The sequence below is a fragment of the Microtus pennsylvanicus genome, chromosome 11, assembly GCF_037038515.1.
Source record: "Microtus pennsylvanicus isolate mMicPen1 chromosome 11, mMicPen1.hap1, whole genome shotgun sequence".
NCBI lineage: Eukaryota > Metazoa > Chordata > Mammalia > Rodentia > Cricetidae > Microtus > Microtus pennsylvanicus.
Genome location: NC_134589.1, coordinates 25,217,082 through 25,232,303, shown reverse-complemented (window position 1 = coordinate 25,232,303; position 15,222 = coordinate 25,217,082).

The following is a 15,222-nucleotide window of genomic DNA, read 5'->3' as shown; positions in this document are numbered from 1 at the left end:
GGACTGACAATGGGAAAGCCAGCAGGGCCCAGAGAGGAAGGAGGATTTCTCCCAAAAGATCTAGATCTGAGGATTAGGGTGAGGGAAAAAAAAAAGAGAAGGTAAATTTGCATGTGATTTACATGTCAATTGTGTGAATTCCAGGCCACGTGCTCTGGAATCTCCCTGGCTCCAGCTTCCTCTGCTGTGGTTTCCCCACCTGCTTGAGAGCCTCCAAGTTGCCAGTTGTGTGGCCATAGCTGGAGAAAGTGGGTTCATAAATTGGCCACTGGCTTCCCCAAGACCAAACAAATTTCCTTAGGTCCCTCCTGGGCCTGGGTCCACGGCCTTCCTCACTTCCCAGCCAGGCGACCAGAAGGCCTCCCTAGGCCTGGTGGGAAGCTCTGGGCTGGTTCTCGGACCGGCCTGGTGCTCCGCAGGCCGAGGCCTCCTAGGAGGCCTCCTACTGCCCAGCCTTTCCCTAGCCGAGACTCCTTGGAAGAACAACCCAGCGGGAGTCCCGCGAGGCCCTGCCCTGGCCGCCCCCAGGGCCGATGAGGTGAGAGTGGACCCTGCACCCCAACCCGCCGCGCCCTCTGCAAGGCCGGGGTGTTCGGCAGCAGTGGGCCGGCGAAGAGCTGTCCCCTCCCACTGGAGCCAAATAATTGCCTCCTGCTTTGTTGTGTGGTGTCTGGGGCCCGGGGCCTCTCATTTGTGGGGACGTGCTGTGGCGAGAGCCTCCCTGCGTAATTACCCTCCTCCCCATCGCCGCCGCCGCCGCCACTGAGCCTCCTGCGTCCGCTGGGCCTTACTCACCCCCGCCTGGCCGGCCTGCAGCTCCCCCGCGGCCCAGACGCAGGGAACTCCCTCCCTGTCCAAGCTGTCCTTTCCCGACAGAGAACGTCTCTGCACCCCCAACCCCCGCCACACCACACACACACACACACACACAAACACACACACACACCACCACCACCACCACCAGTCTCTGGGGAGACTAATCTAATAAGGGTATTTCTAATACTAATACTAATAAAAGTATTTCTAATCTGAATACAGTCCCCACTCCGACCTCCATCCACCAGGGCTGACATAGAAGTTGGGTCCAGGGCACGCGCCTCGCCTTGCGCAACATCTGAGCGGCAGTTCCACCTGTCGGGACCTGTTCCCTGTTAAGGCTGGAGATCCCTGCGACCCTGAGACCTAGGCGAACACACCCCAACCAAACTCCTGCCAGCCTCCCTTTGTTCCAGCCACCTGTTTGCTCTAAAGGAAAGAGAGGGAAAGAAGAGAAATAGTGCCTGTTGGTGAGCTCACTCATGCGCGCGCGCGCGCGCGCGCACACACACACACACACACACACACACACACACACACACACACCCGCCCAGTGGTGAAGGAAACTGAGGGGCTCTCAAAAAAACAAAAAGACAGCTCCAACAAAGAAAGGGCCATGCAAAGGAGCCGAAGGGGATACAGTTTAGGCGGAGAGCCCAAAAAAACACGGGGACAAATGCACCAAGAAATGGAGATTTAAGGGAAGAAATAGATCAACAAAGTAACTCTTCTTCTTGCCGTGTTTTATTAAATATTGAATCTCCTTGGAGAATGAACCACTGAAATTGAATGAAGGGGGAAGGGATAGCAAGAAGCATCAGTCTGAGCAAAGCCAAACTTTGTTTCCATGACTGGCCTAGAACTCACAGAGTTCCACCTGCCTCTGCTTCCCGAGTGCTGGGATTCAAGGTGTGCACCTCCACATCCAGCTGGCTAGGACTCTTAGATTATGAAGAGACTGTCGTAAATCACGATACTTTGCACACAATATGTCTGCTCAATAAACGACTGGACCTCTTTTGTGGGACCAAAATGGCCATCAGACATCAGTGATGGAGATATAGGATGGGCGACTGCAAGCTATTTCCCAGCACAGGAACCATTCCTTCGTCCACAGGGTATTTGTGAGCACCGCGTGCCCAATGATACAGCTAGGGAACAAAGGTCCTAGGAATAGTAAAGAGGGCTGTGGACTCCTGGGGAGAAGGCTCACATGAGGGCAAATCCTTCCAGTGTGTTCTAGGGATGATTTAATGTGTTCAGGGAGTTGGAATTTGTCAGGAAACGAGGGGAGGCCCCATCCATCCAGAGAAGATAAACTTGCCATGGAGGCATGCAGGGTTCAGAGTCTTAAGAGGCTGATCCTTCCTAAGGTCACATGGAACAAGTAGGCTGTCCGTGTCTGGATAGCAGTGAGTTCTGGGGTGCTGGGTAGGAATAACAGGTATTTTGAATACTTGAGATTCGGAGCAGCTGCCTGCAGTACGTTCCTGCATAAGCAATAGGGTTTTCTGCCCTGGAAACTCAGCAAGTGTGTGCTATTCCCGCTCCTCCATGTTTAGGCTGGTTAGTTTTTATAGCATCCTGAATTTTTTTTTCCCTCAGCCCCTCCATGGACTTTTCTACGCCCTGGTTATCAGGAAGTCAAGCTCAGAGCCATCTCCCTCAGTTCGGGGGAAGAAAGCCATGCTCTAGTCCTTTTCCTGGGTGGAGGGAAGACAAGCAGGGATGTCATTAGATGAGGTGGGGACCGTGGCTCCTTCACAAACACCCTGCACCTCTCCCCGCCACCTCTTCTAGGCCCTGGAGCAGAAGAGGGAGATGAAAGGGACAGAGCTGACAATGGAGGAGGGAGAAGAGGGTGACACCCAGACTGGACTGATTGAGGATTTGGGGAGCAGATAGAGGAGGTGGGGCAGAGGATAGCAGGGTAGCTGTTTGATCTCATTGGTCATTTTAACATCAAGGCATCCGTTGGCTTCCAGCAAAGTAGGAGAGATAGTGTGTCTATCCTGAGTACTGGGGGGAAAGTGTAGAGTGTAATATAGGGTCCTATAAAACCTATACAGCAATGACAACCTCATCGGGCAGTGGTGGCGCACGCCTTTAATCCCAGCACTCGGGAGGCAGAGGCAGGTGGATCTCTGTCTGCCAGCCTGGTCTACAGAGCCAAGTTCCAGGACAGCCAAGGCTCTTATGCAGAGAAGCCCTGTCTAGAAATACAAAAACAAAACAAATGAACAACTTCACTTCCTCTCTTCATAAAACACACACACACAGAGTCCTCTGGGGCTAGAGACAGAACAAGACCCTGGGTTTGATCCCCAGCAATACTTAAATTAGGCATTGGCAGGCAGTGCAAGCCTATAATAAACCCAGCACTAAAGAGGTCGATAGAGGCAGGAGGACCAGAAGTGCAAGGCCATCCGCAGCTGTAGAGGTTGAGGGCAGCCAGCTACAGGAGCTACACGCCTCAGCTCGAGAGATGTCTCAGTGCTTAAAAAGCCCTCGACTGTTGTCACAGAGGACTCTAGTTCGGTTGCCAGCATCCACACAGCCCTCACAACCGTCTGTAACCTGTAACTCTAGTTCCAGGGGATCGAACACTATCTTCTGGACTTGGTGGGCATCAAGCAGGCACATGGTACATACTCACACATTTAGGCAAACACACACATACTTTTTTTTTAAATCAAGTTTTTATTCTTTTCTTTTTCTTTTTTCTTTTTTTTTAAAATTGTATCTTATGTCCATCATTGTTTTGCCTGCATGAGTGTCTGTGTAAGGGGTCAGATTCCCTGGAACTGGAGCTACAGACAGTTGTAAGCTGTCATGTGGGTGCTCGGAAGTGAACCCAGGTCCTCAGGAAGAGTAGTCAATGCTCTTAACCGCACAGCCATCTCTCTAGCCAGCCCCCAAGCTTTTTTTTTTTAATTAAAAAAAATAAAGAGAAAAGAGGGAGAAGGAGGATGGGGATGGGGAGGAAGGAGGAAGAAGAAATTGATGTTCTTGACTGACAATACAGCTCAAAAGGAAAAGTTCATACTTGGGGTCTTGAGTTTGATCCCTGACACCTGCCCCTCAGTTTCCTCCCATTGGCCTCATGGGAAGTGACGGGGAGAAGAGTCCCTCTGAGGAATCCTAACCCCATCTTGGCTGGACCGTGGAAATCTTTTGATGTAAATGTCCGTGGATCCATGGCACGTGAAAAGTGCCATACCTGTGTGACTAGTAAGCCGTAAGTGCAAATTGAGGCTCTGGAGGTGTAACTTGGCGGTAGGACTATGTTCAGCGTGCTTAGAACCTTGGCTTCCATTGCCCTTACCAAACACAGGCACACAACAGGAGAGGTTTTCGCCAAATGGACACACCCAGTTAGTAACCACCACTCCACTCAAGGAGCACTCCCAAGGCCTCAGAGCACCATGGTGGCCCCTCAGGTTACCTAAGCCCCCAAGAAGGAGCCTGTCTTCCAACTTCAAAGAGTAGGTTAGGATTCGCTTCTTTACGACTTTTGATCTTTACGTAACTGGAATCCAGCACATGCTCACCTGGCATCCTGCACTCTGTACAGTTGTGGGGTACACCTTGTGCTTGACTTTCACCCATCTGTGACGCGCAAGGCCTAGGAGCTGCAGATTACCACTCCCACCCACACATATACACACACACACACAAGCACATATACACTCCGGAGTCTCAAACCAAGGTTCCTCTGAGGTTCTGTTTCTCAGACCTTGTAGTTAGCACTTTGCTGGTCCTAGACTCCCAGATCCCAAACAGGGTGAACACAGGATATCTGGTATTCCTGGGGCTACTATCCAAGATGAGATCTGGGAACTGCTGGTCCCAGACCACACCCCTCCAAAAGGGACTCCAGAGGAAGTCCCCGACCTGGGCGGGGTTAATTAGATGGCGCTTTGAGATCTCAGGATGAAAGGACTGCCTAGGGCCATTGTCCTTGGCCTCCTGTCCGGCTTTGCGGGGGAGGGGAAGGAGCAGCCTGTCCCTTCAGGCCCCAGGCATGGGGCATCAGCCTATTGGGAGTGGCATTGCCAAGCTCCGGGGAGGACTTCTGGTTCTGAGATGCGTCTACCTACAGAGGCAAGGAGTCCAGGACTGAAATATTGAGGACTGGGGAGTCAGGGGGCACACTCCCCTTGGGGTCTGCCTCTCTGCCTCCTGGGCAGCGCCCAGACAGCCCGGCTCTGGTGCCGTGTGTGGTTTCAGGATAAGCTGCCGATGCCACCCAGAGCGCCCTGCTGACAGACAAGGATCTCAACCGCTTTCAAAGACGCCCTTTCATCTGCCAGGGCTAATTACACCTGCAGAGCGGAGGAGAGGGCACTGGAGCCAGCCCCCTCCTTCTTCCCCCGGCCCAGCTCCCAAGCCCCCTGCCTCAGGAACCCTTCCCCGCCCTCCACTCTGCCTGTTCCAAAACCCTGGCGATACCTGACAATTACGAGACGCCTCTAGTGACAAGTGGCCCTGAATTCTAGGAAGGAGCATCTTTATAGTGGGCCTGTGTGTGTGTGTGTAAGCATGTGAGAGTTACTGAGATGGTCTGGCAAGCAGAGGTCTGGGGTCCTCCGGAGTGTGGACAGTCAAATCCATGATGGAGGCGGGTTAATGACAGCTGGAGCTGGCAACTTGTGGATTTATGTGGGAAATTTTCAGGATACCGAGTTTGGGCCAGTCCCCAGAGTAATTCATGCTATGCTTTTCCTTCTTCCTGATATGCCAACAATCCATTCGTGACCGAAATACCCAAGGCCCCAGGTTGGCCTATCTTTCAGCCCAATGCCCAGGGCTGAAGCGTGAGACCTGAGAAGGTATGAATGTAGGCACAGGCAGGAGGGGGAAACCTCAGAGTTGTGTGTGTCTCTGGGCTGACAAGGCCCAGTGCTACCATGAGATTATGAATTTAAATGACACAGTAAAGGAAGTATGCTATGTCTACCCAGGGCATGCAAGGGACTAGTCACATCCAGAGTATGTGTCTGTGTCGGGGTCAGGATGGGCCTCTCGATGCGTGACGATCTGTGGAGACAGTGGCCGAGTGAACCGGTGATGGCTGAGGATGTACGTGTGCCATTTGCACACGACGCTCCACTCTGTCTTGTGTGTTTGTGTTTGTGAGGAACTGTCAGTGGGGATGCACTTCCATGGTTATGCTAGAGGGTCTCCAGAAGGGCATATATAGTTCCCAATCAGGGAATTCTTTCCCAGGCCCATCGCTTCAAGGTGGAAAGAGAAAATATCAGACAAGGCTATCACCTTTCTAGGTGGGGCAAGTGGTGGACAGTGGGTACCAAAAGCATCCTCCATTTGCCCCCTGGTTCAAGAGAACTGTGTTGCCATAGAGATGACAGGACCAGATGACTCTATTGATAAGTAGCCATTTATCTGTAAATGGGAAGCATGATTCTGGATGTTCCGTGCTCATTTTGCGTGAGGGCCTTCATTCAGCCCATCCGAGGTCCTACTTCCCCCAAACTAAGAAGTTCTCTGGGTATCTCCCTTTAGTCAAGGCTGAATCTCCAACCTGGGTGTGGCTGATATTGTGACTTCTCCTTAGCCCTTCCCTTCACTCTCTCAGTCTCTTCTCCTGTAGCTCTATCTCTAGGAAAGGCCACTGCCCTGGCTCTGGGCACCTAGGTACCTTCTCAAATGTTTTCAGATCTTCTTTGGGGGCTGGGGACTGGGCGATTCCCTTGCAGCACAATGAGATGGGGTCTGACGGCCCAGCTGAGGTCACTGGCCACTGAAGTACGTCAGTGGTGGGTGTGTGTGTTCCAGGCGGTCACAACCTCCCTTTCATCCTTTGTTCCTGCCAGCCCGGCCCATTCCCACCGCAGATTCTGATTTCCAGCGTGGCGTGTCCGATGAGCAGGCATCTTCGCCCGCCCGGACAGATCCCTCTCCCGGCCCTGCCCTCTGCTCATCTCCTCCCTGCCTCCCGCCCAGCCACTTTCATTGGGACAACTGCTTTCAGCTTTGCTCTTGCTTTTTTTTTTCTTTGCCAAGCCTCTGATGGCCACCCAAAGAACTGCGGTTAAATACAAGAAAGAACTTTTGTAGGGGTTGCCATGGGCCCCACTTTCCAAAGTGCTGGTCAGTGGGTGGGGAAGGAAAGGAGGCACAGTGCTGGGGTGTCCACAGAGGTGGACAAGATGACTTTTGTGTCCCCCCTGCCCCAGATGCCATCCTTCAGCCTGTGTTCACAATAATGGCTGGCCTCTCAGGACCTGTAGCCTGGGCCCAAACATTTCTCCCCCTTGCACTGGCTGGGTGTTGGGTTTCTTTATGACTAGAGAGGTAGTTTGTATTAGATTCCCACCTGTCAGCCTCACATCTGGCAGGAATGTGCACCCTGTATCCTGGCTACCAGCCTCTCCCAGATACTCTTACGTCTCTTCAACCTGGGCTCATCCTCATGCCAATCTCCAAGAATTCTGTGGCTTGAGGTTTCTCCTCCCCACATCTCCTGGCCTGCTCCTAGTCCTGATGAAGTGGGCCCTTTTGACCATTGCTGGCCCCTTTCCAGTCAGAGTCTGCCAGTTCTTTCCCGAGGGAATGCCAGCGTCCAGTTCTGTTTGGGTGAGCCAGGCATTCTCTAAGAATCGGCCTGCATCTTTCCCCCAACCAAGTCAGGGAATTCCAAGGATGGAAACTTTGACAGTTTCCTCCAATGCTCAGGGACCAGCACAGGGCTGGGGTCCGTGAGCCGAGACCGGAGATACTCAGAGGGGATGATAAAGAGCTGATCAGAAGTGAGAAATGTATCTCCTGAGCTCTGCCCCTGGGGATCAGAGTAGAGAAGAGAAGGAGTTCTGGAAGCTTCCTGGAATGGGGAGGAAAAGAACAAGGGGCAGGTGGGAGGTTCACTGGAAAAGCAGAGCCAAGGCTAGGAGAGGTGACATTCCCCCTTGCAAGGGCAGATGGGGGAGCCTGGACCACCTGACTTCGTTTTCTGGATCCCTGCTTGCCTAGCAATAGGGTTTGGATCCATTGACACACAAACCACACAGTCTTAACCATGCCAGCAAAAGTCCCCAGGCATCCTTTGGTCTTGGCCTGGAAGAGAACCCACTGGGCTCTAATCCTGCCATTAATTATTTGGCTGAGTGATATCTGGCAGACTGTCCCTCCATTTCTCCTGCTCCTGACCCCACTTCTCCACACCGTGAACAGGTGCCTGAGCATGAGATAACCACCTGGAATCCCATCTGGTCAGAGCCAGAGGTGTCCGCTTGGACCTTTTCCTTGGTCAGTGGAGAAAGGTGGAGGGAGACACCGTGCCGTATCTCTTACCCTTCAGTTAGACCACACCCTTCAGCTTAGCTCTGTGCAGGGGGTTCCCAGAATCCCCTCTCATACCCTGCCTACTTCCCAGATTTCTCCACATCCGCCCGCACATCTCAGCCCTGTACAGTAGCAAGGGAAACTCTCAGAGGGAAAGAGGAGCCCAGCGCTCCTGATGAGCAATAATTTGTTTTATGACAGAAAAGGAAATTGTCTTCAGTTTCACAAGAGCAAAACGAATTCGTTTGAAGTACTTTGCCCTGAGGCAAGCAGGAGAAGGTTTCTCTCTGGAGGAGCTCGTCTTCCTTCTCCTTCTCTCCCCCTCGCTCCCCTTCTAATTACTGCAGCTTCCAAGCTGTTGGCATGAATTGATGCCAGGCTGTCAGATGCCAACTGCCTTGGGATCTCACCCCTTGGGTGTGGATGAGGGGATGGAGCCACGGGAACAAGGTGGGGTGGCTCTCGGTTCAGCCTCTGCCATGCCTGAAGCCCTACCTGGTACCATTGGGGAGGGAGAGAGAGGCTGTGTGCTAGGGCCCAGGAGAGCAGCTGGCCCCAGAGCCTTGGGGGACCCCAATGTTTTAATACCTTGAGGGAGGCTGCTGAAGCCTGAGTTTTCCTGTGTGGACTGTCCATACCAAATGGTTGGTCTTCCTTCTTCATCCTCTGGGGCAGCAGCCTGGAAGCTTAAGTCCCTGGGAGCCTCTGGGCAAGAGACTGGGTCTTGGCCACTGACTGGTGTCAGGAGTCAAGGATGGGACTTGGGTGAAGCTCAATTGGTACAGTGGCTGTTTAGCAGGCATGAAGTCATGGGTTGGACCACCAACACTGCATAAAACTGGACACCGTGATGCATGCTCATAATCCCAGCTACTGGGAAGTGGAGGATGGAGGATCAGGAATTCAAGGCTAACCTTAGCCAATTTCAAATTTTAAATTCAAGGCAGGCTGGGCTGCATGAGATCGTCTCTCAGGTGAAAGAAAAAAAAAAGAGCCAGGTTTGATTGCGTGTGCACTCAACATAACAATAATCCTAGCCAAAAAACCAAAACCAAATAAACAAAAAACCACTACCACCACCACCAAAAAACCAACAATCCTAGCATTTAGGAGGCGAGACAGGTGGATCTCTAAGCTCTCTGGTCTATGTATGAGATCCAGGACAGCCAAGCACATAAAGAGATTGTCTCAAAATACCATATACCAAAAGAAGGAGGAAGAGGAGAGGAAGGAAGGAAAGAAGAGAGGGAAGGAGGGTGGGAGGGAGGGAGGAGGGAGGAAAGAAGGAAGGAAGGGAGGTAGGGAACGGACAAACAAACTCAAAGATGCATTGGAAGGACTGAAGAAACAGCTCAATGTTTGGTGGTAGCACACTTGCCTATAATGTGCAAGGCCCTGGGTTCAATCCCTAGTACTGAAAAAAAAAATCATTTGGAGGTAAGTAGGATGGAGAGGCCCCTTTCATGGAACAAACATCTGTGAACTAAATAAGAACTCCAGAACTGCTGGGAATGTTGGTGCACACCTTTGATCCCAGCAGTTGGGAGGCAGAGGCAAGCAGATCTCTGAGTTCAAGGCCAACCTGGTCTACAGAGCAAGTTCCAGGACAGCCAGGGATACACTGAGAAACCCTGTCTCAAACAAAAAAATAAATAAACGAGTAAAAAAAAAAATTAAGTAAGTAAATAAATAAATAAATGAAGGTCCAGGGCTGTCTGAGCATGGTAGCACATGCCTTTAATTCAGTACTCAAGAGGCAGAGGGAGACTGGTCTATGAGTTCAAGGTCAGCCTGTTCTACATAAAGAGGTTCAGGCCTGCCAGGGTTTAGTAAGAAATAAGAAGAGGCCTGGAGAGATTGCTCAGCAGTTAAAAGCACTGGCTGCTTTTCCAGAGGACCTGGGTTCAATTCCTAGCCTCCACACAGCAGCTCACAACTGTCTGCTCCAGGGGATCTGATACCTTCATAGACATGCCCATAAAATAAAGTTAAATAAATTATTAAAAAGAAAAAAAAAAGACGTCCAAAGGCTGAAGAAATGACTCAGTGGTTAAGAGCACTGGCTGCTCTTCCAAAGGACCTGGGTTCCATTCCCAGCACCCACACGATGGCTTCTAACCCTCTGTAACTCGGGTCCTCTCCTAGCCTCCTTGGTTATTGTGCAGACAAACATGTGGGTAAAACACTGGTACACATGAAAATAAAAAAATAAAGATGTTCAGGGCTGGGCACATAGCTCAGTGGTAGAGCATTCATCCAGCAGGTACATTATATACCAGGTCTGAGTAACACACACACACACACACACACACACACACACACAGAGAGAGAGAGAGAGAGAGAGAGAGAGAGAGAATAGTTCACATATATAGAGGTGGTTCACACATCTATAATCTCAACACTCAAGGTCTAGGCAGCCTGGGATGTTTAGGTAGAACCTGTCTCAAAAATAAAAAAATAAAATAAAAGTTCAATGACGCAGAAAATCAAGAGGACTCTCCAGCTACCCCTCTTTCTTTCCTGCCTCCCATCCATCCTTTAGCCATCCATTCAATCCTCTCAGAGAGTGGGGCCCTGTTCAGAGCCCTGTGAGCAGACTGTGAGCAAAGGCTGCTTGCACACAGCTCATCTCCTCTGGAACTCAATGCCAGCCACGGGGACGGAGGAGGCATTTAATAAGATTTGCGGCAGGAGTGACTAAATGCCCTTTTGAATCAGAGATGATACCACAACCGTTGGGCTGATGGGAGAAAAGAACCACTTGCTCAACCCCTTCCTGGCATTTTCCCCATCTTCTCGCGACTCTGACTGGCTCTCCAGCCAGACTCTGGCTAGAGGGTGTGGAGGGCAGGTGAGTGTGGCAGAGTGGGCAGGTACCAGGCTCTAAGACTGCCAACCTGGCACCACTGCTTGGCGAAGGGCATCCTCTTAAGACAACAAACCGGTCTCTCTAATTCAGCGCTTCCTGTCTGTTTTGATAGCATCACCTGTCTGTCTTTGGAGCCCACAGGTAGGTCCAGGGGTTGAGCAGACCTCTGTAGCTCTGGAGCCCAAGTAGCCAGATAAGGATGCTCTCTCTCCACAGTAAGTTTCTAGTTGTTTCCAAAGGCAGAGGCAAGACCTGATGCTCCAGTGAAGACGAGGAACCTGAGTTCCTTTGACACTGCCCCACAGGGAACACCTAGCTGGGTTCTAGTTGTCCCAGGCCCTTAGATCCACAGTTCCTTCTCTCTGTGACTCGGTTTTCCCGAGACTGAAGAATAGGTCTGACTCCGGCTAGGAACCACCAAACTTCATTTCCCAGTGTGGCTGGGAAGTTCTTTGGTTTGTCCAACTTCAGTATGTTTTACTAGCTTTTGAGAAATGGCTTGGACTTTGGGGGTACTTTCTTACCCAGGTCTCATCTGGCTCCAATTCCTGACTCAGTTCTGTAGGTTAAGCTTCTTCTATACTTTGAAGCTACTGGGGACCCATCAAATCAACTCTTCACAACAGTGTGAATGTGTCCGTCATGGTAGACATTAAGATGGCTGCCCCGTGGGTGGTAGGACCCAGGCAGATTCCAGACAGGCCCCCACCCCGGCCAGAGGGGCAGCCTGTGCCACCCCCAGAGCTCCAGGTAATAACCCAGGGGCCACGCCAGGCTCGCCAGCACCTGAGCCACCGGCAGCAGATAATGACTGGGGAGCTGGGCAGGCAGAGCCAACCCCTCAATCAGGAAGCAAATTAAAAAGGGGAGGAATCTCCCAGACAGACCACAACAATGAGGCCGGCCCCCTTTGCAGGGCATTGCCCGCTCTCTCCTCCCTGGCTCATTCTGCCTGCCATCTCTTGATACCCAACTCCTCTTTAATTGATCTAGCATTGGACCAAGCATGCAGGGGGGCGGGGTGGGGGCTTGCGTGGATGCAGGTCAGTGGCTCTGCCTTACTGGTGAGGATGGTGGCCTCTTACAAAGCCTTGTGTGTCAGACTGGCTTGGGACTGGGCACCAAACGGAATGGAAGAGACTGTGCTGCAGCAACTGAAAGCAAGCCCCTGTGGGTGGCTGTAACCAAAAGATTCAGAGAGACCACCCATCTCTGGCTTGACCCTCCCTTACGCTATAGAAAGGACGTCACTAAATCCTAAGCAACTCACAGCCATTACTTACGTACTCAATATCAGTCACTGAGACACTAGGGAGATCCCGTGCCTAGCAGAAAACACTCCAGTCCCTCAGTGAGCTCATCTTTTGTCAGATCAGCCATCAGACAGCTCTGGACTTTAGGCTTAGAGACTAGGAGAAGGCGTCACAGAAGCAAGGGGTGGGGGTGGGAGGGATCGAAGAGGAGTGGGATAGGAGGTTGTGGGGGGATGGGCATGAGTTGGGTTTCAAAGCTTCCATGTAGGCTCATCCAACAGAGCTCTAGAGAAAATGGGGGAAAGCATTTCATACATGGGGCAATGCCGAGTATAGGAGCATCTCCAGGGGCTGGAGAGATGGCTCAGTGGTTAAGAGTACTGACTGCTCAAGCCGGGGTGGTGGTGGTGCACGCCTTTAATCCCAGCACTCGGGAGGCAGAGGCAGGTAGATCTCTGTGAGTTCGAGGCCAACCTGGTCTACAAGAGCTAGTTCCAGGACAGGCTCTAAAACTACAGCGAAACCCTGTCTCGAAAAACAAAAACAAAAAGAGAGTACTGACTGCCCTTCCAGAGGACCACGGTTCAATTCCCAGCACCCACGTGGCAACTCACAGCTGTCTATGATTCCAGTTCCAGGGGACTCAATACCCTCACAAAACATACACACAGGCAAAACATCAGTGCACATAAAATAAAAATAAATTTAAAAAGAAGCATATAGTCAATAAACATGGACCATGTGTTCCCTGTGGCTGGGCACTGGAGAGTCAGAGGGAACACGGCTGGAAAAATAGCCTGAGGGCAGATGGGGAAATGGTACTTAAATTCTAGGCCAAAGAGCATGGGTATTCTCTTGTAGGTAATGGGGAGATGTTGAAGGTTTTGAAGCTGCAGCATGACATGATCAGGGTTTAGGCCCCTCTAGAAAAAGAGTTTTAACTTATCCAGAGGGGGAAATGATTTTTATCTCTGCTCCTGTCTTTTTCCATGGCTGCTACTCAACCAGCCTTGATTCTAAGGCCCCATTCGCTTTGCTGTTGGCTGTAATAAGACTGAAATCATGGAAGGTTTCAACTTCCTTCAATTCTCAGCCAACCCGTTCTGTCCCTGCCTGCCTCTGGCTCCTTCCACCTTCATCCTGGGGTATTAGCCCGCTAAAGGAGACCAGGGAAGCTATTTTTTCCACGCTCATGATAGATCTTTGAGGTTTAGAACCCATGCTGCGTCCCCACACCTGTTCCAGACATCTGGCTTAACTGCCACCCTCTCTAACTGGAGGGCTTTTAGAAGCTTGGGTGACCAGGAGACCTTTCTCTTTCTTTTGGCCATGGCTTCTTCACTGCCTTCACTAAGAAAGGCCCTGGGAGGAGGCCTGTGTGGTATGAGGAGATAGTTCTTGCCCCCAAGGAGCTGCAACCAGCAGGGGAGATAAGACAGCAGCCCCGTGGAAACAGAGCATGAGGCAATTCAGCTAGGGAAATTCCAGGAGCCGGCCACTGATGTTCGGATAAGAGCAGATTCCTAGAGAAGCAGACTCAGAGCCTGGAGCTCAGAGGGAGGATGGTCGACTCTCCCCAGGCAGGGATGGGTGGCTGCGGCAGACACAGCCTGAGCCACAGAGCAGGACCAGGTGTGCTCAGAGCCGCAGTGGATCCAGCCAGCTGGGGCCTTGGGTTTTCAGAGGAACCAGAGGAAGCAAAGCCTACAGAAGTTTTAAGGCCAAACAGTAGAGACTATGGTATCACAATAGCACAGGAGGGCCCTGGTTGAGTTAGTGAGCAGGAAGGGAGTGGCATTTTAGGATGATGAATCTGGTTTTGGTCTGCAGGACAGATTAGGTGAAAGGCAAAGAGGTGGCAGAAAACCCATAGGAGGGGTTAGGGGTTAGCCCAGTGGGTGATCAGACCTAATGCTCTGTCCTCAGCATGGGGGGAGAGAGAGAGAGGGGGAGAGAGAGGTCCCATAGGCAACCTAGAACTAAACTAAAGTTCAGGTAACTAAAGTTCCTCTGGCAGCAAGTTGGCACTTTCCTAAAATTTCTCAGGACCCTGCCCTGCCCAGTTCCTTTTCATTTATTCATTTAACAAATAATAATTAAATACAAAATGCCAGGCACTGTTGGCTTTCTTCACCATGTCTTAGCCATCTGAGACCAGGTGAAAGGACAAGGACTTTCACCCCCACACACCTGGGGGACTTCAGCACATACTCCATTACCCCCAAGCTAATCCAGTAGCTCCTTTGAGCTTTGAGGCAGACATGCAAAGGACTTCAGAGACATGCAGGCAGGCACTAGGGAGGTTTGGGAGCAGGAGACTGTCAGAGGGTGGGAAAGAAGAGGGACCCCTGAATGCAGGGAGAAGCTGGGCTTGGGGCTGGAGAACAAGAAGAGAGGGGAGATGAGTTAGAGAGAGGCCTCTGGGGCTGATGATGGGGGGTGAAGGGAGGGAGGGAGGGAAAGAGGGAGGGACAAATTAGAGAGCTGGAGAAGGAAGCAGGGTCTTAGCAGGTGGGGTGGAGGGAGGGGAACAGGAGGCAAGCTCAGAGGAAATGGGCCCCGGCTCTGGAGACAAGAGTCTGGGTGGCTGAGCTGCCTAGGAGCCACCTGGAAGGTGTAGGCAGCAGCGGCAACATCAAACTTGAGGTAGAGGTTTGGCTTCAGCCGCGAGCTGGGGCTGCTGGCTCCAATGGGAACTGAAAGCCGGTTCCAGGGACCTGAATCTACCCTGCTGGTCTTCAGCTTCCTCTAGCTCCTTCCCTGTTCTTCCCTGAAGACCAGAATGGGACGGAGGGTCAGGACTGACTCCCGGGGATTATCAGTGCCTCACTCAGTAGCTCTAAGCACCGTGGAGCCCATCCTACCTCATCCCATTGGTGCTGGGAAAGCAGAGGTGGAAAGGCAGAGGGCCCCTGACCATAAGGATCCTGGCAGGCTGGCTTCACACCTCTGCTCCTGGTCTACTGGCCCTGGGGGAAG